A 12,697-nucleotide genomic window follows, 5' to 3' on the forward strand; every position below is an offset into this window, starting at 1 on the left:
AAATGGCAACTGGATGAGTAGGTGCAATGAACAGATACTTAAGTGTTAAAACACATGAGTCAGTGTTTCCTGGCTTAAACAATTTTAAGACAGTTCAGTGGGTCACAAAGACCTACTGTGAGGTTACTCAAATCCAGATCTTATATGAACTTTAGGGATACCTTTTTTTTTTACATAAGGGGAAATTATTTTAGGCAGGGTTTCAAATTTTCAAAAAGGTAAAACGGATATTTAAGGCATCATTCACTCCTAGAGTTAATATGCTCTAATATTTAACTCCAACCTGGACATCTAGCAAAAGAATAATGTGAATTTTAAAAATCTTATCAAGTAAATACCACTTAGAGAGAGTATTATGTGCCACACACTGTGCTAAGAACTATTTTTACATAATCCTATTTAATCTAAAGGCATCTGATAAAGTATAATATTTTCAGATCCTACAGAGGAGAAAGCTGAAGCTTAAAAAGAGTAAATAAGTTTCCCAAGGTCACAAAGTTACTAACTAGCTAGGCCAGAATTTGAAACCAGATCTTCTTTCCCAACATGGGTAATTACTTAACAACTATACCACCACACTTTGGAACATATCAACCAATATTCCTGGTATAAGGTTTCTTGGTTCATGTTGATACTGGAAAGTAATGCAATTGAAAAAACAACTTGGTTTTAAGAAGCTGTTTTGAAATTAAAAAAAAAAAATTGGGCGGGGCTGGTAACTATGAAGAATGATTATTTTTCAGGTTGCATTAATAGTTATTACCATATAAATGGTTCCATGTTACTGAAGATATTTTCCCCAGAATTTGTTGTAACTTGCCTATTAAAATGTAAGCAAAATATGAAAACATTGTTAACATCTCAATTCTTCCATTCTTCAGACTTCTATCTCAAGTTATGAGATGAAGCCACAATGGTCCTGGTTTTCTTTGTGTTTTTTTTTTTATTTATTTTTAAAAGATACTTAGGTTACATAAAAAAATATCAGGGATTCCCATATGCCCCGTTCCCCACATCTGCCACCCTGCCACATTAACAACTTCTTCCATTAGTGTGGTATATTCATTGCAATTGATGAACACATTTTGGAACACTGCCATTAATCATGGATTATAGTTTACATCGTAGTTTGCACTCTCTCCCACTCAATTCTGTAGGTTATGGCCGTATATATATATAATGACCCATATCTGTCCTTGCAATGTCACTCAGGACAATTCCAAGTTCTGAAATTGTCCCTGTATTAAACCTCTTTGTCCCTCTGACTTCAGGACCTACAGTGGCCACAGTCTTATCAATGATATATTTCTTCCATTGCTAGAATCCTAGAAAGTCTATAGTAGAATACCAGTGAGTTCCACTCTACTCCAAATTTTATTCCCCAATCCTAAAGATTCTGGGATGGTGACACACACTCCACCTCTAATTGAGAGGGGAATTCAGTCCCATATGGCTGATGGATGTGACTCTCTTGCTTGCAGTTGTAGACTCTCTCAGTTCCTTGGTGTGGTGGATGTCCATCTTTATCTCCTTGTTAGTTGTCCTGGGTGAGTCCAATGAACTGGAGAGTAGATGTTACAACTCTGCTGAGGCTCAGGGCCCAGCTGGCACATGGGCCTGGGTTTTATTTCAGAAATTGGTCAGGAAATAACTCAAGGATTCCTATCCATATCACAAGGTAGAAATGATACAAGTCAGGAAAAAGGTCTGTATTTGGGACTTAACACCAGGTAAAGCACCACAAAGGTGGTCCAAAAGGGGCTGGAAAAAGAGATACCATTCTGGGTCACTAACTTCTCTTGTTCTTTTTGCCAGGAGGAGGGGACAACACTGACATCAGAAATTTCTGGAACAGAATGATGTGATATACAATTACCAAACAAAACAGCACTGTTCAGAGGGATTAATAAAGTGCATTATTATATATGATACAATTGGAAAGCTGAAAGAAGGTAATGGATAGGTTGCAAAATATTCAAGGTTTTGCCAATTCTGGGTATGAAAAGTTCTTTTCTTCTTTTAGATATTTGTTCCCTGTCAAAACAGCCCTTCTTTCATCTTCCCTACAACCACTGATCTTGCGTTTCTAGCTACAAGGTTGAAAACTCTACCGCTCTCTTTTCTTCTCATTTCATCCATGTGCTACTTGTATCTGCATGGTCATGTTATTGGTGGGATAGCCTCTGGTTGAGAAAACCACCATGTAGAATGAAGGCAAAAGCAACTCTTCCTAAAGTCTTAGACTACACCACCGTGGTGATTTACGGTGACACAGACAAGGTGATATCACCCTGAGCTTGGACAATCTTGCTTCTTGTTCTCTTAAAAATTCCATTTCAAGCCTTCCAACTATGTCAAGGACAAAGCCTCAGTTGGGTGCTAACACCTAATAGTTGCTAAATTCCATTTATAACAAAGAGAGACCCTCTCAGACTCAATACCTGAGAGAGAAGTAAGCAACATTATACAAGGAGTTTATTCTAGGAGTTAGCAAACTATGGTCTGTGGACCAAACCTGGTCTGCTACCGATTTGGGTACAGTCCATGACTGAAGAAGCATTTGACATTTTTAAATGGTTAGAAAAAAAGATCAAACGAAGAACAGTATTTCATGATACAGTAAAATTACATGAAATTCAAATTTCAGTGTCCACAGATAAAGTTTTATTGGGACACAGTCATGCCTATTTGTTTCTGTATTGTCCACGGTTGATTTGGGGCGAAAACAGCTAAGCTGAAGAGCTACAACAGAGACAGTACGGCCTGTGAGGCAGAAAATATTTACTACCTAGCCCTTTAGAGATGAAGTTTGTAGAACTTTGTATAAACCACTATTCTACTTTCATATATTTATTTTAGGTACCACACCTACCCGTAGCAACTGTTACTTTTAAGGGACAATGTGAAGTCTGCTTTTAAATAGACTAATTTATGTTCTAATAAGTGAAAGGGTTTAAAAGAAAATAGAAGCAATTAAGTATGGGTGATATGTAGATCAAAATCAGGGCAGTTACAAGCAGAAGTCACAAAGAAGGCCTGAGAATGGTGAAGTTTGAAAAATTACACACCGAAAAGGTGGGGGGAGGAGGGGAGGTAGGGAGGGGTTGGGAGATAAAAGTAAAGACTAGGTAAATAAGATGTCCAGATGTAGCAATCTGTCTTCTAGGGTCAGAGTAGAGCCTGAAACGGGGACCCGTAGTGGACAGAAGGGCAGGCAGGCCACCCAAGAACATCAGGCTGGCCGGCTTCACTGAGGGAGCAGCAGCTTCTTCGTTTACAGCCACATGACCTAGGTACACGGTGGCCAAGAATTCCTACTGTGGCCACTGGTGAAGCAGTCAGTCCAAAACAACCAACACTGTGGAGGTCAAGTAAAATAACAGCAAAAAGCCCCAAGTTGTGGGTCTAAGCCAAATACTTAGCAGTAAGTACCTCTTTGCACTGACAAAGTCTCTAGTATGACTTAAGAAGGTGCCCTTACCTTTCTTTAACTCTGATGGAAGTGTTCTTCCCCGAATGCACTGCACATGAGAGAGCTCCTAAGTCTCAGAATAGGCTCACACTACCACTGACAACATTTTACTCTTCAATGTTTGATATGCACAATGTTTATTCTTTAAAAATGAAGTTTCTGCAACAGTTTGACTATACTCTTTATAGAAATTTCTTTTTGTAAAACAATCTTACACTATTGTGTTTGCCTCTCGTTACTCTTACTGAATATGCATCTGCGGCCTTTCAACTAAACATTTTTCCCCAAAAACAGAATTGTTTTTTGGTGGTTCCGCTATCAACAATTTCTGTTGTTGAGTCATAGACACTATCACAGCAGTGTTAAAATTCATCATCTTTTTCTTTCCATATGATTAATGTTTTAAAAACATAGTAAAACTTAAAACCATATCTGAAAAAAAAAACAGAGGATTTGAAATGATGAATGTTAGATTTTGGAAATATACTGAGTACAAATGAATGTCATTTTTTCCCACATCTGCACAGTATTTGAACTGGTCATCCCTTCTTGAGTTAATTATAATTATTACTAGTTTTAGATGCTATTGACTCAGAAGCCTGACACAAGAGGTTTTGTGTGTGCGTGTGTGTGTGTGTGTTTTAACCACAAAGAACTCCTTTTCATTAAATTCCAAGCATTCCCACCAACAGGAACACTGAGTTTCAGAAGATTATACCAACTAAAACTTGGTTTGTTAAGTATTAATTAATTAAGCATCTACCAAATTGCCAATCAGAATACATAGGTTGAAATATTTATGGTCAAAAGCCCAAAGAACTTGGGAAGCGGACTTGGCCCAGTGGTTAGGGCATCCGTCTACCACATGGGAGGTCTGCGATTCAAACCCTGAGCCTCCTTGACCCACGTGGAGCTGGCCCATGCACAGTGCTGATGCACGCAAGGAGTGCTGTGCCACGGGGTCCCCTGAGTAGGAGAGACCCACGCGCAAGGAGTGCGCCCCGTAAGGAGAGCCGCCCAGCGTGAAACAAAGTGCAGCCTGCCCAGGAATGGTGCCGCACACACAGAGAGCTGACACAACAAGATGACGCAACAAAAAGAAACACAGATTCCCACGCCGCTGACAACAACAGAAGCAGACAAAGAAGACACAGCAAATAGACACAGAGAACAGACAACTGGGGTTGGAGGGGAGGAAAGGAGAGAAATAAATAAATAAATAAATATTTTAAAAAGCCAAAGAACTTGACAGTTTGTTTAACCCAGAAGTCTTATCTCAAGCAAATGTCCAAATAAACTTTAGGCCTTCTGAAACATAGCAATAGCTCAATGAAGTGAACATTTGAAGCTGTGTCCCCAGTATACTTTCCACCAAATTCCTTTCAGACAGCATCCACTGACAGCTGGGGAATCATGAGGTTCTGGAGAAGCTGATACACCCCCCGCCCCCCGCTGGCTCCCACAGTGGAATATACACCTAAGATACATGCCAGTTGTCACGTGTCAATCCCAGGTCACTGCAAGGATGGTATGTGCCTGAAACCAGGCCAATCAGAGCCGATTTCAAGAATTTTTCCAAAAATCTTTAGAAGAAGTTCTTTTTTCCCCCTCTTTTTTGCTTGGCATGTTCAAGGTTGTCTATAATACAGAAGTTGCAGAGAATTATCTTGAAAATGAAAATAGGGCCAGTCTAAAGATAAGAAATCGCTTTGGAAAGCAGAGCAGAGAAAGAGAGATCAGGTGCTTAGTGACCCTCTGGAGCCTCTGCATCATGTCCTCCTGCAGCCTACTTACTAAGGAACTGCCTGTATAAGCCTGAACTGGACTTTCTCTTGCTTACAACCATATCTATCCTAAGTTAAATGCTGAATGACAATACGATTACACCTCCTAAAGACTACAGCTCTGGTGATAAATACATAAATAAGTTGTATACATTTAGATAAGGGTATCAGAATGTGTAAAATAGCTAGCAGGTTTGAGTTTCAAGCTTGGTGGATATTTTCAGAAGCTTTATAACTCAATCAAACTCATTACTGTGAAAACGATGAAAGATAACAATATCAGGAAATGGCCTGATGCTCCACATCTAATTATAAGATAACCATACTGGCTGACACTATTATGGTAAAGCGAAATGAGGAGATGAGTTGGGTTAGGTGGCTCACTAACCAGAAGAGTGTTCAGCTAACTCTGCATAAAAAGGCATCAGTTAATCATTTCATTAATTCCCTTAATTCCCAGGGAAAAGGAAAAAATTCAATATCATAGAAGACTTGCTTTAAGAATGACATGTGAAGTGGTAAACTTTTTTTTTTTTTTTTTTTTTTTTTTTTTTTTTTTTTTTTTTTTTTTAAAAATATGGAACGCTTCACGAATTTGCGTGTCATCCTTGCGCAGGGGTGAAGTGGTAAACTTTATAAGAGAAATTAGGTAATCAAAAGAACACATAAAATGCTAACTGTTAAATATTCCTATAAAATAGGCATTTGGGAAGCTCAGCTTTTGCTGTTCTACCCTCAAGATTTAGGGCTGAGATTGTTGGCCTAGTATAGGAAAGTAAGTACCAAGGAGAATATGTTGGTATTTAAGGCCTTCCTCTAAGCCACTCAAATCACCAAGCACTTGATTACGAATGGTTGAAAAGAATGGCGTTTTTGGGTAGGGCCAAAATTGGAATAATACCCTAATGGGACTCTCTATGCAAAATATTCCCAGTTTTTGGTCCATTTAGGGGCGGGGGGGGGGGGGGGCGAGGGTTAGGAAGAGGTGTCAATGCATGTGTACTTAGATTTAAAAAATGATCATTTACTAGTCAGTAGTTTCCCCATGATCTACTGCTTAAAATATAGAAGATGCCTTGAGGCCCTAGGAACCCACTTCAGAAGGAGACAGTGAAAACTAAATTTCTGTGTTTAAGAAATGTAAGTAGGGGGAACAGATGTAGCTCAGTGGCTGAGTGCCTGCTTCCCATGTACAAGGTCCTGGGTTCAATTCGCAGTACCTCCTTTAAAAAAAAAAAAAAAGATAAAAAAAAGATTAAAAAAAAGAACTGTAAGTGGGTAACAGAAAGCAGAGAAATGAAAGGTGAGAAGAATGAGGAGCAAAGAGAAGAGATGGGAGAAGAAAGACTGAGCCAGGCAATTATCAGCCACAATGTACGGAAAAAGCTTTTGACAGTGGGCAAATAAATATTTTTGGAACAAGAGAGTTGAACATTAAATACCAAATTCCTATGATACAGCCTTCTTCCAACTCCCTAAGTTTCAGTAGTCTATGATAGACACCAATGCCCTGTGTAAGTGTGTGCAGGGAATTTATGGAAAAGAACTAATTTCCAACTCTGAGAGAAGAAAAAAGAATAGCAATGGGAAGAGAGAGTATCAAGGTTTCTTTAATCAAATGCAACCATGAAAATGAAGCCTCCAGGGATTCTTGTTGGAATCCCACAGGATATGGGATAAAGGCTTAAGACAATTTTATTAAAATCTCAAAAGTCAGAGGGACCTTAGTTGACAAAGGACTTCTCAAACCATTATGGCAAAACCTTGAGCATTCTGCCAGTTGGAGAATCCTAGGAGAAAAGCAAAAGACTCCAAGCTGGCAATGGTGGTAAGACCTGCAGAATTTTGTTAAACGTATTTTCTTAAAATGAGTATCACTACCTGTTAAGGGTTCACATAAATTTTACATTACTGGAAGTCTGGGTAGTGGGTGGCACTGAAGCTTTTTAAAGTGTTCCAAACACTTTTGACCCTTTAGTACATGAATTAGATGCCTTAATGGTTACAGAGTTTCTACTGGGGATGATTAAAAAGTTTAGTGATGGATAGTGGTGATGGTAGCACAACAGTGTAATTAATGCCACTGAATTGTACACTTAAAAATTTAATGCCACTGATTAAAATAGGAAACTTTGTGATATATGTTACTATGAAAGTAAGAGAGAAAGAGAGCAAGAGAGCAAGAGAGAAAGAAAGAAAGGAATAGAAGCTTAATTCTACTAACGGGAGGGCAATTTTTTGTCAAGATGACATTTTATTGAACCCTGAAAGGAAGTGACTTAGAGGCATCTTAGAAAAAAAAAGAAAAGGGTTCTAACCTTATCTGTTCAATCAATATTACAACTAAACAGACTTTAGCAATAACAAAGCTTTTCTTTTTTGATGATAGGTGGGGGGAAAGAAAAACATTAAACACCCTGAAATCCTAATTGTCGGCCTCATTAGTAAATTTAAAAAGAGGAAGGGACGTAAGAAAAATGAAATCCTTCATTGGCAAAAGCAATCAAAACAATGGGCTTCCCATATGCATTTGAGCAGATGAATGGATTTTCAAAGGAGAGAAATATCACCTCACATGAAAAGTTAGCACATTTACTGACCATGCTTTCAGCCCACATTTCACAACGTAAGGGTAATCTTGCTGAATTCTGTAAAATCCTAATATAAATTATTTAGCATTTACTACAATATTTAAAGCAGCCAAGCTTATGGTTTGTAATGTGTTTAGGGGTAAGAATTCTAGTTCAACAACGAGAACCTCACACACACTGGGTGTAAGCCCCATCTCCCCTCTCTTGCTCTCAGGTGCAGCAACAGGGAGTGGAATCGTCCCCAGGGAAAACCTGGTGCCTCCCCTCCCCTGTCTCTCCCCTCTTGCAAAATGAGGTGGGAAAGGTTTCCAAGTATGCATATGTGTGCTTATGGGAACAGCGCATGCTCATGAATAAGATACATATACAAATACCCACAGCAACACATAGGAATGTATACAGGATTATGTATATGAATATGTATACAAACATGAATATGTAGAGGTGTGTGTCTGAAGCATGGCCTACAAATCTGTCATCTCCAATGTGCAGAAAGATTTTTCTTTATCTCATAAGGCTGATTTACATCCTGGTCTCCTTCTCCCGCTACTCTTTCTTCTTCCCTCTCATTCCATGCATGGATCTTCTCCTCTATACTCTCTGCCTTGGCTTCAAATCCACATCTCATGCCCTAACTGCCTTCCCAGCACACATTTCAATGTGAATTTCGTCATGTTCCAGAAGGACTGCCTGACACTGACACCTGCACCTAAAATGATACCCAAATCTCAGCTCAACACATCCCTCCCTGGCCTCTCTCTGCCTCTGTTAATTGCTAAGAACAACAATCTGATTCTCCCAACCACCTGTGTCTTTTATGCCAAGTCCTGCCCATGAAACTTCAAGGTATTTTTTTTTTACTCCATATCCACCACAGCCTTTACCATCCCTTCAACCAGCCAACTGCAGGATCTGATTGCTGTTCCTCAGAACCAACCCAGTTTCCTCCAATCTGGGCTCCCCACGATGCTTGTAGAAAATGCCAGACAAATGATCCTGGAACATAGCTCTAACCAGGAGATTCCTGTGCACACAAACCATGGCAGCGCCTCTCTGGCAGATGTCCGAGTCTTGAAAAGGCTGCTTTTGGAGTCACAGAGCCTGAGTGCGAAATCCTGGCTCCATCTCCCTGTTGTGTGCCCACGGTCAGATCACAAAACCTTTTTCCAAAACTCAGTTTCCTCAGTTGTACTGTCAGCTGTGGATAATAATCAGACTCCCTCCCTTGGTAGTTCATAAGGATTAAAATATGTAATGAATTGTAAATCACTAAACCTGCCCATAGTAAATATTATCTGCTATAATTATTATCAGTGTTAATACAGTAAATTTCTTACTTCTTAACCTGAACTTGAGGTCCTCCATGGTAGCATAAACTTCTAATAGTGAAGTACAAATTCCTACCAACTCATAAAAGTGATATATGCATCTGTGATTATTAAATATTATAAGCTATTTTTTCCATATATTTTTCTCTCTTCCTCTTTACAAACTCTATGTCCCAGGCAAAGGGAATTTTTCATTGTTCTCCTCAAGTACCAAGCTTTTCATTTTTGTTCCTTGATCAATCCGTTTTCTCGATCCACATAAACCTCTCTTCTTCATTCATTGTTTCCCATTATATCCAGAAAATGTCCCTTCAGCTACCCACCTACCCAAAACTGATACTTCTTCAAGCCTTCAGCTTAAATTCTCCATGGGGATAAAGAAATATCTCATTTCTCTTGACACCCTTTTCCTCAGGACAGAATCTGAGTATGAACCTTTGGTTTTTGAGAATTGCCTACAGAAATGTTTAGCACAAAACTGCTGTTAATCACATATTGGGCTATGGGCTCCTAAAGTTGCATGGTGAGGGACTGAGTGAGCATCTTGTACATGTTACAAGGTATGGGGCATCTCTAATAACACAGATGTTTATGATAGGGTCAAAAACATCATCACTTTGCTTGAACTCCTCAACTACTAGTTAGTAAGCATAGCACCTTTATTTGGTTAATTTAATATTGAAATAAATGGATTGATTTTATATCTAAAACTTCTAAGATTATATGTCTTTACTCTTCCCATTATAAGTAAAGCCTTAAAATGCGTTAATAAAGGAAGCAGTTGTGGCTCAACTAATAGAGCATCCAACTACCATATGGAAGGTCCAGGGTTCAATACCCAGGGCCTCCTGGCCCGTGTGGTGAGCCAGCCCACGCGCAGTGCTGCTGCCACACACAAGGAGTCCCATGCCACGCATGGGTGTCCCCCATGTGGAGGAGCCCCACATGCAAGGAGTGCGTCCTGCAAGGAGAGCTGTCCCACTTGAGAAAAACTCAGCCCACCCAAGAGTGGCGCTGCATACACGGAGAGCTGACGCAGCAAGATGACGCAACAACAACAAAAAGCGACACTGTTTCCCGGTCCCACATGACAAGAATGCAAGCAGACACAGAAAGAATACACAGCAAATGGGCACAAAAGAGCAGACAACCAGGGGGGAAGAAATAAATACATCTTTAAAAACAAAACAAAAACACATTAATAAGCCATCACAGGAGCGAGTTTTTGGTGTCAGTGAAACTACTTCATACTCAAATGAGTTAATATTGCCTATAAGCCGTCTCTTTAAATTCATATTGTTTATTCCACACAGATCAGAAAACTTCTTACAGTGGAGTACGAACAAATTCCTACCAATTCATAAAAGTGATATATGTATCTGTGATTTTACACATTATAAGCTCAATAACCATACCAGTGTCATTCTCAAATGGTATTTATTAAAGACCCATATGTTCATGTTGCAAGGCAAAAACAAAGCCGTTGTTCAACCCAGCTTCTTTTTATTTTAACATCTAATGCTCTTAAGAAAATGGGTGGTTCTCTGTTACTGAAAAAGTTTGTAACTGTCAAAACAAGAAACTTACTTGGTTATATTCAGAAGCTTCTAATGCCAATACCAAGTCGGTGCCAGAATATACAACAAAAAGAAAAATTCTGTCAACTTTTCCACATCCAAGTCTGCTTCTATGCATTGCCCATATATCCAGCCAATTCAAAAGGGATGAAAAGTAAAAATCCCTTGCTGTAATGTAGCCAATGCAGCCAGTGGATTTCCTTTTCTAACTTTATTTTTTGAATGTCCTGTAGACTCATCGTAAATCATTTCCAATCTAATTCTCCGGCTTCCCAATTTTAACTGTCGGTCTTATTTAAAGAATTGCCTCTATATTTAACAGATTCCACATCCCTTCTGAGAGCTAGTCAGCTAAAAAGAGTATGTTGTTCTAAAATGCATCATTCAACTGTGTGACTCTTTAAGCTGCTTAAATGTTAAACAGCCCAATTGTCTTCCTAGCAGTGATTCAAAAACTATATATATGACTACCCATTAAAGAAGAAAATGACAGTTTAGTGCAGGTTTCACAGCTCTCTCTTCCAGGTTTCAGGGGAAGTATTTGTATAAACGTGCATTCTCTAATTCCACACCCAAAATGCATCATTTTATCAACTGAACACATGTACACTCAAAAGAATGCAACTGCACATTTTTGCTCAGAAGCTACAAACTAATAGTATTTTTTAAAAACCTGTAGACTATTACAGCTTACATTAAAATTAAAAATTAAATAAAGTTTCCTAAAGAAGAAGGTAACAGTTGACACTTAGCTGCTTTCAAGAGTCCTCAAGGGGAAAAAAAGGGAAGAAGAAAAAACTGCAGTGGCAGTTACAACAAATTAACAACATATAATAAAAATGCCATAAACATGTGGCATACATAATAAATCTAATCAAGTCTACAAGGCGGGCAGATAAAAATGATTAACTGCCACTATCTTTGAAAAGAAAAGAAAAAATTTGTCCTGTTATTCATCAGCTAATGTTTTGACCCTAAATCTAACACATAGATTGAAATGATCTTTATAGTAACACACTGTACCCAAGCAGGATGGCCTTTTCACTTCCTATTTTATTTTCTAAGAAATTAGGAAAACAAATATGTCAGAGCTATTTTTAATTAAATGTGTGGCTCTTGGGGGACATTAATGAAGGTTCTTGGAATCGTTGCTATAAATAGAAAAATAACTAGTCACTATATTGATAGGATAATAAATACTACCCGTCTTGAGGTGACAATCAGTTTTTTATTGGCTAACTGCATTCCTTTCCTGATTCTGGTAAGTGACAAATTCAGGGAGGTATCTAGCCAATGAGGAATACAGATGCTAAATCTCTAAGGCATGGATGTAAATTTCACCTAAAGGAAATGAAGGAAAACTGTGGCTTACCTAAAATGGGGGTTCTTGACATAACAAAGGCCTGTACAACTTCCATGAGAGGCACAAGGCTTCCTGGTTGACAAAGACTATCACCTGGACAGATAGGTTTCAGACTGCTTTGCTCTTCCATTTAAGATTCTCCCATTAGAACTGCTGTGGCAGGAAGGGTTACCTAAAATGAGGATTAACACGCTGACATGATAAAAAAAAAAACTAGAAAGTTAAAAATTACAAAAAAAAAAAAAACCTGCAAGAGGTTCAAATGAACAAACTCCTACTTGTTCCTCAAAGGAAAAACAAAGAGCTTTCAGAAACATCTCCTCTGAGAGATGTAATAGAATATGAGTAAATTATAACAATTAAAAACCATTAAAGATAGAATAATTGAGAATACCTGTTTGGGTAACAATGACTTTTTTGAATTCCTCATAACAGAGGGTCTATTTTTAATCATTCTTTTTGCAAAAACTTGCATAACTTAACAATAATTGTGAATTTTTAATTTTTATACATCCACAAGAACATAAAGTGAAAACCATAAATTATATACTAACTCCAGCTGTTAAATGCTGGCATTTTGTC

General features: G+C 38.4%; 1 protein-coding gene across 5 annotated transcripts in view; it reads right to left on the reverse strand.

Annotated features, from left to right (window-relative positions):
• Positions 1–12,697, reverse strand: part of FOXP1 (forkhead box P1) — a 528,438-nt gene that overhangs the window by 418,748 nt on the left and 96,993 nt on the right. For 2 of the 5 annotated variants that reach the window (XM_058288483.2, XM_058288484.2), the window contains exon 1: positions 12,125–12,287. The exons of the other annotated variants lie outside the window; for them this stretch is intronic. The gene's annotated coding sequence lies outside the window, so the exon portion shown is untranslated. Of the gene's footprint in view, positions 1–12,124; positions 12,288–12,697 lie in introns of those variants that run through there. 5 annotated transcript variants of the gene reach the window in all.

Source organism: Dasypus novemcinctus, chromosome 26 (genome assembly GCF_030445035.2).
Source record: "Dasypus novemcinctus isolate mDasNov1 chromosome 26, mDasNov1.1.hap2, whole genome shotgun sequence".
Lineage (NCBI taxonomy): Eukaryota > Metazoa > Chordata > Mammalia > Cingulata > Dasypodidae > Dasypus > Dasypus novemcinctus.